The sequence below is a fragment of the Pongo pygmaeus genome, chromosome 4 (genome assembly GCF_028885625.2).
Source record: "Pongo pygmaeus isolate AG05252 chromosome 4, NHGRI_mPonPyg2-v2.0_pri, whole genome shotgun sequence".
NCBI classification, from domain to species: domain Eukaryota; kingdom Metazoa; phylum Chordata; class Mammalia; order Primates; family Hominidae; genus Pongo; species Pongo pygmaeus.
Genome location: NC_072377.2, coordinates 4,484,600 through 4,499,176, shown reverse-complemented (window position 1 = coordinate 4,499,176; position 14,577 = coordinate 4,484,600). Strand labels below are relative to the sequence as shown.

Genomic DNA, 14,577 nt, shown 5'->3' with positions numbered 1-14,577 from the left:
GCAAGAAAAATATAGTTCATTATTTTGAATGTACTATATTAGACATCTTATTCTCCATTTCTGTTTCAATCATCATTATTTTCTTCAAAAGGCAGCTCCAGCAATTGTGGTTAATGCTGGTGCAGGACAGGCTTTCACGACCATAGAAACTACTGCCACCACCAAAATTCAGTGGATGCCTGCGCAAGTTGGGGTGAAATGGCATCTTGAACCTTTCAAATGACATTCATCCCAGGTCAGTATACTGTGGTGTATTGAGTAGTTTAACTTGAGGTGTACCTTATATGTGTATTCATTAAATTATCAGCAGTGCATTCATTAAAAGGAGTGCCTTCCTGAAGTTTGAGGAAGTTTTAGTTGTTTTTATATAACAGTACAGTAAATACAGGGATGTATTCAAGTGAGTAGAAGTTTCATATATCACCATACTGCCAAGCTAAGCAATGAGAGCTATATAAATCAAATGGTATATGATTTTGCAATATTGCTCCAAATTCATTAATTATATAAAGGTCAAAATAATGAAATGAAAAAAATGGCTTTATGTTGACTAGATGAATTTAGCTTTCATTCCGTGTGCAGATGTCATCTCAAGGACATGGACTTCTCTTCCAGCCTGTTCTACATCCGTGGAAATTATGTCCTCTCCTGGGTAACTATGTCCATGATCTGTGTTTTATGAATATGGCCACGTTCATCCTCTTTTGGCCCCAAGCATGTGCTGGCTTGTTGATTGTTTTTGTTGTCTATTTCATCAGCACATGGAGCATGCAGAGTTAGTATATATTATTTAACAGAAAAACACATTATCTGGTCCAAAGGAAGGTCATATGTTATCTCTTATATGAAGGTAGACTCCTCCATTCATGATCTAAAGTTTCTTTGGAAGGAAAGGAGATTGTGATTTATAAGTAGACTTTATCATGGAAAGAAAATAGATACAATTAAACTTTTTACAATCATGAATGAAAATAAAAAGTGTGAAAAGAAATTTATACTGAAAGTCATGAACAAGTGCAAATATGAGGAATTGCAGGGGCTTTGAAAAATACAAAGATGGACAAGAGAAGTTTCTTTACACAATGGTTAGCAAATTTATAGAAATTAGCATATTTATAGAGCCTCACGAGTGTCATTAGACTACATTATGCAAGTGGTTTAAGTAGACTGTATAATAGTGTCAAGGATGGAGAACTATAATAACTTTTAAGAATGGCCACAGATGTTTTAAGCAATGGCAAAGTCAGGGAATATAATTTTTAAGATAGTGGAAGGTAATTACACTAAGTGCCAATGGCAGATGAGATTCTTTGTGTTAAGTATTGCAAGTTGGATCCCAAAGCACGTTTGATATTTTCACATGGAGATTTTCACAAGGAGAGTATGCTCTTCTTTCAGATGTATTACAGAATCATAAGTTGAAATGCAATAATAGACTTGTGTTTTCGGAGAATGCTGGGTTATGCTTAGAAAAAAGTGAGAAGGCATTGTTGTAAAAAGCCCTCTAAGAAATAATACTTATGAAACTGAAGAAGGCATCATGTGTAAGTTTCATAGTTTTAAGCTAACATTTATGTCTGATGATTCATTATGAATTAAATTTTGCATATGGTATTGATGTATAATTTTTATTTTTTGTTTTGTTTTCATTTCCTTGCACATGAAAACTCGTTTGTCCCAGCACCATTTGTTGAAAGATTATCTTTACTCTGTTGGTTTACCTTTGCACTTCTGTGAAAACTCAGTTGTCATATGTGTGGATCTGTTTTTGCTCTGTATTTTTTACCATTGATCTGTCTATGTTGATGTCAATACCACACTATCTTGATAACTATAGTTTTATAATAAATCCTGATGGATAATAATATTAGCAAGTTGTTTTCAGTTGCCTGTTTTGAGGCATTTGTTGAGATACAAAAATTATTCTAGGAAGAATCTATACCAATGTCACACCTCTCAGACAAGATATTGGTAAATTTTGTCTATGTCAATTATATGGATTTTCTTAAAGAAAAAGTATTTGACTTCCTTGATTTTCGAGATGATTTTTTTGGTGTTTATTTCATATTTGTCTGCTCTGTCCTCTATTATTTTCTTTTGTTGCTGCATATTTGTTCTTCCTTAACAAGAAAGCTGAAGTTATTGACAAGAGATTTTTTTTTGCTTTCGAATCGAGACATCTATTACTATAATCTCACCACTCCCCATGCCATGTACCACTTTAGCTGCCTCCCAGAAGTTTGAATTTGTTCATTTTTTTCTTTAGACCAAAAATCTTTCTAATTTCCTATTTTTTAATTTATTCTTTGATACATAGGTTCTTTAGAAGTGGGTTATTAGTTTCCAAATACTTAGAATTTTCTAGATGTTTCTATTAGTAACTTCTAATTGAACCACTGTAGTAAGAGAAAATGCTTTGTGTGAATATTGAGATTTTTGTTATGACACAAAATGTGCTCTGTTTTGGTAAATATTTCCTCTGCACTTGAACAAAATGTATTCTTCTGTTGAATAGGATGTTCTAGAAATGTCACTTAATGTTGGCTGACTAATATTGTTTAAATATTTTGTATCCTTACTGATTTTCTCTCTACTTGTTACACCAATCACTGAGAGGGAGCATTAATGTATTGGGCTACAATTGTTGGTTTTATGACTTCTCCCCATGGTTCTGTCAGTTTTTGTTTCATATATTTGGAAATGCCGTTATTAGTTTCAGAATGTTAAGTCCTTCTGATAAATTGATTCTTTTTCTTTCTTTCTTTCTTTTTTTTTTTTTTTTTTGAGGCAGAGTATCACTCTGTCACACAGGCTGGAGTGCAGTGGCGCAATCTCGGCTCACTGCAACCTCCGCCTCCTGGGTTCAAGCGATTCTCCTGCCTCAGCCTCCCAAGTAGCTGGGATTACAGGTGCTTGCCACCGCACCCGGCTAATTTTTGTATTTTTAGTAGAGACGGGGTTTCACCATCTTGGCAAGGCTGGTTCTGAACTCCTGACCTCGTTATCCACCCGCCTCAGACTTTCAAAGGGCTGGGATTACAGGTGTGAGCCACTGCTCCTGGCAGATAAATTGATTCTTTAATAATTGATAGTGACTTAACTTAGAGGACTAATATTATTTTCTCTAATATACATATTTATCTCATATTAGTATAGTCATTACAGTTTCTTTTCATTAGTGTTATCATGACTTTTTTAATTTTTTAAAAATCTATTTTGAGTCTTTATATTTAAATGCGTTTATTATAGATAAAATACAGTTTGCCTCTATTTTTAAAATCTGACAGTCTCTGCCTCTTAATTTGGATGTTTGCACCATTTTTATTTAATTACATTTTGAAATTAAATCTACTATCTTGCTGTTCGCTTTCTAATCTTTTCCTCTGTTCTTTTTTGCTCTTTTCTTCTTTTTTTCTTGCTTCATTTGAAATAATTAATTATTTTTAAGGATTCCTTTTTATCTTAATTTTGACTTATTACTCTAACTCATCACAGTCCCAGTTTGAGTGATATTATACCATGTTATAAAAAATGTAAAAAGCTTATAAAATAATAAAATTTTATTTGCACAACTCTCAGATCTCTTTTCTCTTTTTAATTTTTTACGTTGTCATATTGTTGTCAAATATTTCAAGTTTACTTTATATTATAAATATGATGATACATTGTTATTATTGTTATACAAACAATTAATTGGCTTTTAAAAAGATTTAAATAATAAGAAAATAAGCTACTCATGTAGTTCCCATTTTCAGTGCTCTCCATTCCACTGTGTATAATCACATTTTTCAGGTAACATCTTTCTTCTCTCTGAAAAACATGTAAGATTGGTTTTAGTGCAGATCTGTTTCTCATCAATTGCATGTATAAAAAATCTCCACGTATGTAAGAAAAATCTTTACTTCACCTCTGTTTTAGTATTTTATGTTGGAAGTTTTCCTTTTACATTGTTTTTATTGTGCTTGAACATTTTATGTTGGAAGTTTTTCTTTTGAACTATTTTCAATGAGAAAATTGTGGTCATTTCTATCTTTGTTCCTCTGTACATACTGTGTCTTTTTTCTTTGCCTGCTTATAGGATCTGTGTGTTATTGGTAGATTTGAGTAGTTTGAGTATGATGGACCAAGTATTTTTGTTTGTTTGTTTGTTTTATGTTTCTCATGTTTGGGATTTTTTGCGTTTCTTGGATCAGGTCTTTGTTGTATTAACAAATTTGAGAGTTTTCAGACATTATTTCTTCAATCAGCTTTTGCTATGGCCCCCTCCATTATCAGGGAGTCCACGTGCATGTGCATGAATCCATTCTAAGTTTTCCCAAAGATCACTGATGCTCTGTTCTTTTCTAACTCTCTTTGCTCTTTGTCTTTTATTTTGTATAGTTTATTTTGCAATGTCTTTAAGTTTACAAATATTTTCTTCTGCAATGTCTACACTAAAATTAATCTCATTCACTGAATTTTTTACTTTATATATAGAGTGTTCACTTATTGAAGTTCAATTGAGTCTCCTAAATAAGTTCTAAGTCTTTATTGAACATTCTGAACATATGCAGTACAATTTGAAAAAAAAAGTCTCTCTGCTAATTCTGACATCTGTGTAATTTTGTTTGCTTTTGATTGAATATTTTTTCTCTTTATAATGGCTCACATTTTTCTGTGTTTTAAAATGCCTGGTAATATTTTATTGCATTCTTGACATTGTAAATTATATCTTTTGGCTGCTGGATATTTTTATATTTGTATAAATATTTCAGATCTTTTTTCATGAGACACAGTTATGTTACCTGAAAACAGTCGGATCCTTCAGGTGTTGCTTTTAAAGTTTGTGAAGTGGAAGAGGAGCAGTGATTGGTTCATGACAAGCTATTCTCCTCTCCTCAGATGAGACCTTCCTGACTGTTCCCGTCCATGCTCATGGGTAATGGGTTATTCCACTCTGTCTGGTGAAAACCGATGCTATCTCAGCCTTGGGGGAGTGGCCAACACTGATACTTTTTGTTCTTTCTGATGGTTTCTTCATTTATGTGTTCTGATCAAGACTTAGCTGAACATTCTAAAAGGATCCTCTGCAGTTTTCTAGAGGACTATCTTTATACACTTCTCTCCCCATTGCCACCCTGTTCTGCAAAACTGTAACCACGATTATCCCCCTGGGTCCTCTGTTGCACCTCTTTAACTCACAGAGCAAACTGGGCTCCATCCAGTCTCCCTGTCCCTGCCTGCTGGCTTGAACTCTCTCAAGGTACTAACGTAGAACAATCACAGAACTCACCAGGGATCTTCACTGCCAGGTGTTCAGCATCTCGAGATCCAATACATTATATAGTTCATCAGTTTTTCAGTGTTTCAGCCAGAAGGTAACCCTGGTTTCCGATACTCCATCTTGTTTCAAAGTGAATTCCCTGGAATAAGAATCCTTTATGACCGAAATCTTGCCATTATAGTTGGCTATTTAAATTCAATTAGAAAGTGTCAAAATAACAGATAAATGTATTTTTATCATGTAGTCTAAGAGTGAGACATGTAAAATTCCTAGAAGTAATTGAAAATTTCAAACAGTTTTCTCTCTCCTTAGCTGAGGAGCCCTTGTACAGTGCTCCCATAGCATCAAGCCTATGACTTTACTTGTCCTAATATAATGATACCATGTCTCTTGTTTGTCATTACTATTTTGTCATATGTCTATTTATATGATTTCATTCAGCACTTACGTATTAATAGTTTCTCCTATGGGTTTTATTAACCAGGGCTTGAAAAAAACTTCCTGCCAAGTCCCACATTTTCTTCTGTTCCAAGCACAGAGAGACATTGTAAATATATGTAAAATATGTATTTTCATAGCTACTGGCTTTCATATTGACCTGTAAGTTGATTTAAAATGAAGAACTACTCTAGAAAGTCAAATTGTATGCAAACCAAGCATTTCCTGCCCATAATATTTAGCGTTTAGATTGTTTGGTTTGTGATCCATTTAATTAACATCTTTAATTAAAGAAAATAAATTAACAGTAAATGGACGGCCACGGTTGCTCAAGCCCCTGGGAGAGTTTCCTTTCACCATCGGAGTCATTGGGATTCTGTTCTGCTTCATTGCACCGCTGGCTGGAGTGGAAATTTTAATGGTGCTTTCTTATGCAAAGGGTGTGCTCTACAAGTAAAACAAATAAAAATGGGGAAATGTACGCTTTGTACCTTTGAAAGGTTGCATTCAGTGGCACATAAGGCTTGGGTTACAATAACATCTGAAATGAGCTGGGCACTGGGAAGGTTGCACGACTTGTTTCAGAGGAGAGCCAGTTGACTAAGCACTGGCGTGATTTAGTGCACCATCCATTATTTCCTGCCTGTCATTTAAACAGGCTATCTATATGCATGGTAGGACCGAGAGTGCAAAGAGGAGGTGGACGGCATGATTTATGGGTGAGGGCAAACACCTGTGGGTTAAGCAGCTCAGAAATTAGCCACAAGTAGCATATTAGTGCAGCTAATCAGGCACGGTTCAGTATTTCGTTTTCTTGATTTGCCCATAAATAAGCTTCTCTCTGGTTACCCCGAGGCCCTCAGTGATTAACTGCCTTGACCTACAGTAAAATACACAGATCAAGCAGCACAATGGGGTTTGCAGGTGTACTCTGTAATCGTGCGATTTTAAACTTGTACGTTTGTGGGCAGAAGGGCTGCGAGTTTTGAGAATCGTGTTAAGGAGGCTTATCAGAGTACTTAACGATCAATTTGCTTTTCATTCCTCTCCTCCTGTGATTGTGTTGACAACTTGTAGACTCAACTGCCCTGTGACCAGTCATTGACCATGAAATATTTTCTGCCTTAGTATCTATTGCAGAAACAGAAGCGATGCTTATCCTGCGAGGTGTATGTGTTAATGTTGCCACTTTTAGTAAAATCCAAATCATCTATGGTATGTGTTTTTTGTTTTATTTTTTATGGGTGGGAGCCGTTTGCACCGCCTGGTATGTGTTGCTGTGTATCTGAAGAATTCTGTCATATTGCTTCCCATTTATAGTGACTAAGCTGTACTATTTTATGCTAGAAATGAAAGGCAGCATAACTGGACGACAGTGGAACTAGTAGTCAAACTACCATTGACATCCTGTTAAATATCTGTTATGCATCCATTCACTAAATATTGTCTCTTTCTTTTATCTTAGAAAAAAGACAAAAGTACTAATAAAAGCAAAAACAGTCAGAATCCTGGGGCAAATGATCTCTGAGCTTTAGTGAGGGGTTGACGTTAATTATGAGAACAAGACAACAGATCTAGGTGACTTAAGTAAGTGAAATTACATAGGTAACTATAGGCACTCTCACATAGCCAGAAGTTCACCAGGAGAGCCAATGTTTCCCCATATTTTTAAGGAGTTTTCTGGATCTCCTAGTCTATCTTGTGCTGTTTGTGTGGTTCCTGAAATTCAGCCTGTGTAAAGCTCTGGTTATGTTGAGAGGGTCAGTGCTCTTATTCCAAGTCTTCCCCTGTCTGACCCCAGATCACTGTAAACTTTGAGAGGAAAAGTAACAGAGGGACCAAGCTGCTTGCAGATGCTGATTCTTAGAAGTATGTGGAATATATTATTTTTAGTTAGCAGTAGAGAGAGCAATAAAATTACCCAGTAGTTAGAACCTGTAGTCAAAATGTGGAAATAAAGAGAAAGTCAGGATTCAAAGCACTGTTGTGAAGAAACTAGCTGCAGGATTTGGTAAACAGATGACATTTTGAGTGCCAAGGGCAAGAGAAGTCAGAGGTACTACAAGATTACAAGCCTAGGGAGAGCGGAACCACTTCTGGAAATGGGGAAGTTAAGAAGCCGTTACTGAAAGATAGTAAACTATTTTAAGTGTATTTCCATTTGTAAGTTAATAAATTCAAGAGAAACCCAGCTGAGATCTGAATGCTCAACCTACTCCACTGTGAGAGTTACATTTTAAACCAAACAGGACTCTGTGGATGATATCCCTTAAGGCAAGTAGTGTCACATGAATTGCAAATACTAAACTGCTAATAGCTTTCTCAGGAGTTTGCTTCCTGTTAGGAACCCTTCAATGACTACATCCACTTATGTGTGGAAAAATCTTGCAATGGTGAGTTGAAGCCCCAGTTCAGAATATTTCTGCATAATTACCAATATGCACAGACCATAGGTACGGCCCCATTAGCTGTTTATAATATTCTTCATGGCAGTAAACAGTAACCTCTTCCCCCAATAGCCCTTTGCTGAGCAGAGTACAAAGGGTCCTCTCATTGTTCTTATTCCACCCCCCGCCCACCAGAGGTTCTGTCAATGCTGGAGCCAGGGAGCCCTTTAGAGTTCAGTCCTCTGCCTCTCTCAGGGATATTTTATTCAGGCCAAGAGTTCAGATATCAAGGCCTCATGACAGAAACAGGTGGTAGAGTTGAGCAACCTGTATTCATCTCCCTGAAGTGCTCATAATAACATAATTTTTTAGATTCCATTGTTCTGCCTGTAAGTATCTAAATGAGGTCATATCGGCTGGGCACAGTGGCTCATGCCTGTAATCCCAGCACTTTGGGAGGACGAGGTGGGTGGATCACTTGAGGTCGAGAGTTCAAGACCAGCCTGGCCAACATAGTGAAACCCCATCTCTATTAAAAATCCAAAAATTAGCCAGGCGTGGTGGCAGGCGCCTGTAATCCCAGCTACTTGGGAGGCTGAAGCAGGAGAATTGCTTGAACCAGGTGGCAGAGCTGCAGCGAACCAGGATCTCACCACCACACTACAGACTGGGCAAAAGAGCGAGACTCTGTCTCTAAATAAATAAATAAATGAGGTCATATCAGTAATTTATTGTCCATGGGTCTTGAGTGGAAGTGAGGGGTCACATCTAGGTCAATACATCTAAAAGTGGCTGTGCCTTATCCATTCTTTATCCTCCATATCCTCTGTCCCAGTCCTCTAGTCTGGAAGCAAAGGACTCCAACATGTGAAGTTCCCGTTTGTTGATAGCCTGAGTCCCTGAGTCACCCCTTGGAAGAGATCTGTTTATGTGAACCACCAGATCCATGCCACAATAGCAAAACTTTTAGTTCTGTAAGCCACTGGGGTGGTGGGCTTGTTATTGAAACATACCTGGTCTACCCTGACTGATAACAACCAGTTTTTATCTAACAGTAGGCCATGTCTCTATCTGCGTATAGAGTAGTACCACTGGGATTTAAATGCATGAATGCATGGAGAACACTATAAAAGTGCATCATGAGTACCCAAGAAATATTAGTGGTTACAATTATTACATGCAGATTTTAGTTTCTCTATATGTTTATCAAGAACAGCTTAGATAAGAAAGTATTCCTCATTTCTCTAGTGAACACCATGTGTTCCTCCCAATATGACTTTTTCAACATGAATTTTTAAAGTGCAAAATATCACAGATGATTGCTCTTTGGTCTTTCTGTTCTCTTCTCATGATGATTACTCTGGGATGAGCAACTTAATAAACCTGTTTCAGTTGTGTAATATTTTATATTCCCTGATTTGGGAGAACATTCTTTTCCCATCAAAGCCACTAAAAACATTTACTCCACCAGGAATACTAACTGAAATTTATATGAAACACAGAGAAAAAGAAGCCTCAGGTATGTTGTAAACTTCTTATATCCGGAAGATCAACTTTAGCTTCCAGTAGTTTCAATTAATTCCTAATTACTTTTGTGTCATCTTTATATGAGAGGAGACACACTAGGAGTGAGGAATAATAATGTTTAGCACTGTTTCTTTCATAGAGTTGAAAGAAGGTTGTGTTTATTATGAACACTACAGTAATGAGAATGATCATTAGTAATTCTTTACATCTGTGTTTTTCTACCTCTGAGGAACTTTGAGATAATAAATTCTCCACTTATATAAAAAAATCAAGGAGAAGATTTTACTTTTTCCCCATGGACATCCCATATTTAAAATATTTCACAGGATATTATGATTTCACTGAGAAAACTCTCTCTGGTAAGTACTGACCATTTCCTGACTTTGAAAGGAGTCTATAGGACATACTAGAATTCTGATTACATTATAAGATTCGGTAATCTTTCAGATCATAGTACAGCTACTAAATCTAAAGAAATGAAGGCAGGGACTTACCAAAGCCAATGCCAGGCTGCTCTGAGGCCAGATCACTCCCTGAGAACAAGCACTTCAAAAGGGGGCGGGCACAGGAGCAAAGCAAGTCTTAATTTTAGAGTGCCTCCCCGAATCCTTTTTGTCCAGGAAGCTCAAATCAAATTCTACCTTTGCGTTAAGGTAGAAAGAGGGAGGTCACTCTCGGCACTTGTGTTAGAAACTCCTTGAAGTGACAGAGGCTGTGACAAGAACGGGTTTGCTTCTGATGGGCCTGTAACGTAACAGGATGTTCTATTTCAGGCTGATGTGAGAAGATCAATATGGACCTTAATGATTCCTTTGTCATAACTTGTCCTAGTTTAATCCTGGAGATGTGGCTGAGTGCTCTTGTAGAGACAGCAATTGTGTTGTTGTCAGTCAGAGAATATCACAGCTGCCCTTGAACATTTAGCTTTAAAGAAAAGCTGTTTCTTTGCCTTTGGTGGTATTTTAAAATAAATTTCATAGTGATTACTATATTGCACATGCTTTCTCCATGTGGGAGTGTTTGCCACTAACAAATATTCTTCACACTTGCTTGATTCATGTTTCCTCTCAAAAATAACCAAATGTTTCATTTATTTCACTTTCCACTTTGAGAGTTCTTTATTGTTAGTTGTAAAAAATTTTATTTACATTACTGTAGTGATAAATAGCTTTATCTCCAAACTCCAAAACACTTTTTTTCTCTATCATATAGTCATTTGTCGAGTCATTCATGTATTAAGTGATAATTTTCCCTAATATTTTCTTTGGCACCAGAGACGAATCATTATGAATATAGAATAAGATCTTTCCATAATGGGTAAGCAAAAAAAAAAAAAAATTTTCAGAAACAGGATTCTTATATATTTGATTCTGTTTAAGCCTTCATTTTCTTTTTTTGCTAAGCCCAAATGACCCTTTCTGAGCTTTCTGCTTGCAATGTACTCATTAGAATCTATTAGGCCAAGAATTGTTTCTATTTTGATGGCTACTGTATCACATTTCCAGCTTTGACCATCAAACAGTTGGGAGGCCATAAGTCAGCCACTTGTTTAAAGTTGTGGCTATCCTGAAACAAAGAGGCTCTGGACTAGAAATCACAACTCCGTAGTTCAAGAAACAGAAGCTTAGAAACACGATCTGCCTTGCTAGGACCGGAAAGTGTCAACTGGAAAGGTGTGCTAAGAAATCAGCTCTTCAGCCACCAGAGAGGTCAGCAATGGAATGTTAAGGTAGGAGAGAAAGCATAGGTTTTCCAGTGAGCTGGGTGTGAGTTCAGGTCCTAGCTAACGACTCTGCACATAAGCACATTTAGTCTCAGTCCTGATAATTCATCTGGTAACAGAACTGACCTAGAAAGGTTTACAGGAGGATTCACTAAAGAAATACCTAAAAGACATTTGACATAGTACTTGAAATATGTCATTGCTCAAAAACAAATTCTTTCAGCTAAACTTTCACCCCTTTCTTTCTTATTAAAATCCACTGATGTCATAGATCTGTCTGCTAGTCACAGAAGGTAATTGGGGTGGGGAGAGATCTTGTTCTTGAGAGTCTTCTTAATTTTGCGATTCTAGTTTTCTTTTTTTTTCTTTCTTTCTTTTCCTTTTGCTTTTCTTTTCATTTTATTTATTTATTTTTTTTGAGACAGAGTTTTGCTCTTGTTGCCCAGGCTGGAGTGCAGTGGTGCGATCTCGGCTCACCTCAACTTCCACCTCCCGGGTTCAAGTGACTCTCCTGCCTCAGCCTTCCCGAGTAGCTGGGATTACAGGCATGCACCACCACGTGTGGCTAATTAATTTCACTATTCAACATGTCTTGAAATATTAGAAAACATCTTATAATGCAATTTGTTTCTTGCAAATGGCATTTATTCTTGACCCTCTTTATGGCAGATGTCCCCTCCAACGGCTCCCAGTGATCTCCACCTCGTGTCTTCATCCTCTGGCGTCATCACGTCCATTTAAATGTGTGATCATCTTACTGAGTCTCTTCTTAGGAACAGACGTGACAGAAGTGATGGGATGTCCCTCCCCAAATCAGAAAAGACTATGGTTTCCATCTTAAGTCGTCTCCGGAGCTGTGTCTTGGCTCAGCTGTTGCACACTGTGAGAACACGCAGACAGCCAGTGGTAGGGGTGGATGTGGATGATCAGTCCCAGTAGGGCCCGGAGAAGCCTGCAGTCCCAAATGATGGCTTGACTACAACTTCATGTAAGGCTCTGAGCAGGAAACCCAAATAAGCTATAGCAGTTTCTAGACACACAGAAACTGTGTGATAAGAAATATTTGTTGTTTCAGGGCCTCTACATTTTGCGGTAATTTTCACACGGTAATGGATACCCTACAATATACGATTCTACAACAAGCTAGAAACCTATAGATTGGAGAACCATTTTTCTCTTTGGGTGTTGGAGAGTCATTTTATTTTTCATTTTAGAATAAAGACAAATCTTAATATATATCATGCTGAAATAACAAGATTAAAAAATCTACTCTTAAGAGATGAAGTCTTAGTAGGCTAATAAGATAAAACAAACAGTTTAAGCTGTAAACCTAGTTTGACAAAACAGATATTAGGTATCTTGGTTTATAAAATGCTAACTAGGCTAATATCATTAGGATATTTTAATGTGTCATCATTGCATTTAATTATATAATCTTTTATTTATTTATTTGACAGATATTGATCAAACATCACACAGTAGCCATAAATATAATTAGAACCCAGAATCTGCCTTCAAAAAGATTAGAGTGTGCTCTTTTACTTTTCTGTTTTAAATCTATTTTGAAGGATCACAAAAACCCTCAAAATTTTGATAGAAAACTTTAGTTAAGGATTAGCACCTCAAATTTTGAATAGCTATCTCTATTAACCAATGGGAATGGCTCAGTGACAAACATCTTATTTAAAATAACACTTTTACCAGCATGGCACATGTATACATATGTAACTTACCTGCACATTGCGCACATGTACCATAAAACCTAAAGTATAATAATGATAACAATAATAATAATAATAAAAGAAAAAAAAAGTCAAAAAAAAAATAAATAAATAAAAAATAACACTTTTATTTTAGCCAAAGAGATGTTTATATCTCAAGCAAAGGCGACTCAAAATGACTACATGAAATCAAGGACTGGTTGGAAAAAAAAGAAAAAGATTTTATTGTGAGAACCCTGAACTGATATCTGATGATGCTTGGAACAGCTCTTGAGATGTCAAAGATGATAATACAGTAACCACATTTGGGAAGTATTTCTAGTCTTACACTTAGCCTTTTGGCAGGAATTTATTAAGACAGAATAAGCCTGTGACTTTTCAATTCCGAGTACAATTTGTTTCTCTAATACATCCGCAGGAGTAATGTGTGATGGAATTTTTCCCTCCCCAACCCCTCCAGTGTGGATGATGATATGCTATAATAGGCACTCACAGGCCATATCTCAGCAATATAAAGCACAACACATGTACATCTGTGGCCCAGTGTCAGGGCCTTAAATGTACATCAGAAATGCATTAAATCTTCTGATTGCTATTCTGTTTGTACAGCTTGTTGGTTCAGATTTCTTCCTGTAATGTACTCTGCTGATTACCTTGAATTATTGGTATATCCTTGGTAGAACAAGCACACCTTGTTCAGAAATACAATCATACAGATGTGGCTTGAGCCCTTTCGGCATTAAGAAGGAAAAAAAAAAGCAAATATTTCTTGGGAGTTAAAACAGATAACCATGTGCTTACTTAAAACCACATCTCAAAAGCATTTTTCTTGCAGGTAATCTTCTCATCAGCATAGCCTTACCAGGATGCTCACTAGGTGCTCCATGTTTGATTCACTGCAGGAGGATGCACAAATATGCAAATCTCCCTGCTAAAAGGAAAGGAAGAAGGAAAATAGTTTCTGGATTGGTCTGTGCTCCACGAAGGAAGAATGCCCCTTGGTCTCTTTGTGCACGATGCGAAGGCTGTGCAAATACGTCTTAGCATTCAGAACATTCAGAATCATAGTATTTGAGAATTTTATTATGATGTGTTACCCCTAAAGTTAATACTATTTCCCAATTTTTAAAATGTTTCCTATAGCTGTGATTTATAAGTAATATTAGTAATAATACCAAAATATAATATTTCAAAGCCTATTTGGATGTTGTTGTCTCAGTATATGAGCTTGAAAAACTGTGAGTCTTGTCATCTTTTCCTAACTGGTCACTGCTACATAAAATAAGAAAATAAATTAAGCAGGTATTATACTTCCTATAGTACTATCACAAACCTCAGACACTTCAGTTCAGCTGTGTGAAAAAAAATGGCCTAATTGTTAATATTTATGCCTCTATTCCTTCATTGCTAGTCTATTTTATTTAAGTCTATACACTAATTATAGTATGTTAGTTCCATTTCTTATTTGTAATTGGAGCAGACCATTTAGGCTGCTGTAATGAAATACCTTAGACTGGG

At 36.4% G+C, this 14,577-nt stretch overlaps 1 long non-coding RNA gene across 1 annotated transcript; it reads left to right on the top strand.

The window, feature by feature from the left end:
• Positions 1-1,423: 1,423 nt before the first annotated feature.
• On the top strand, positions 1,424-14,039 carry LOC134739554 (uncharacterized). Its single transcript, XR_010126326.1, has 3 exons — positions 1,424-1,544; positions 12,008-12,326; positions 13,895-14,039. It is a non-coding gene; the product is annotated as an uncharacterized LOC134739554 (long non-coding RNA).
• The last annotated feature ends 538 nt before the right edge of the window (positions 14,040-14,577 follow it).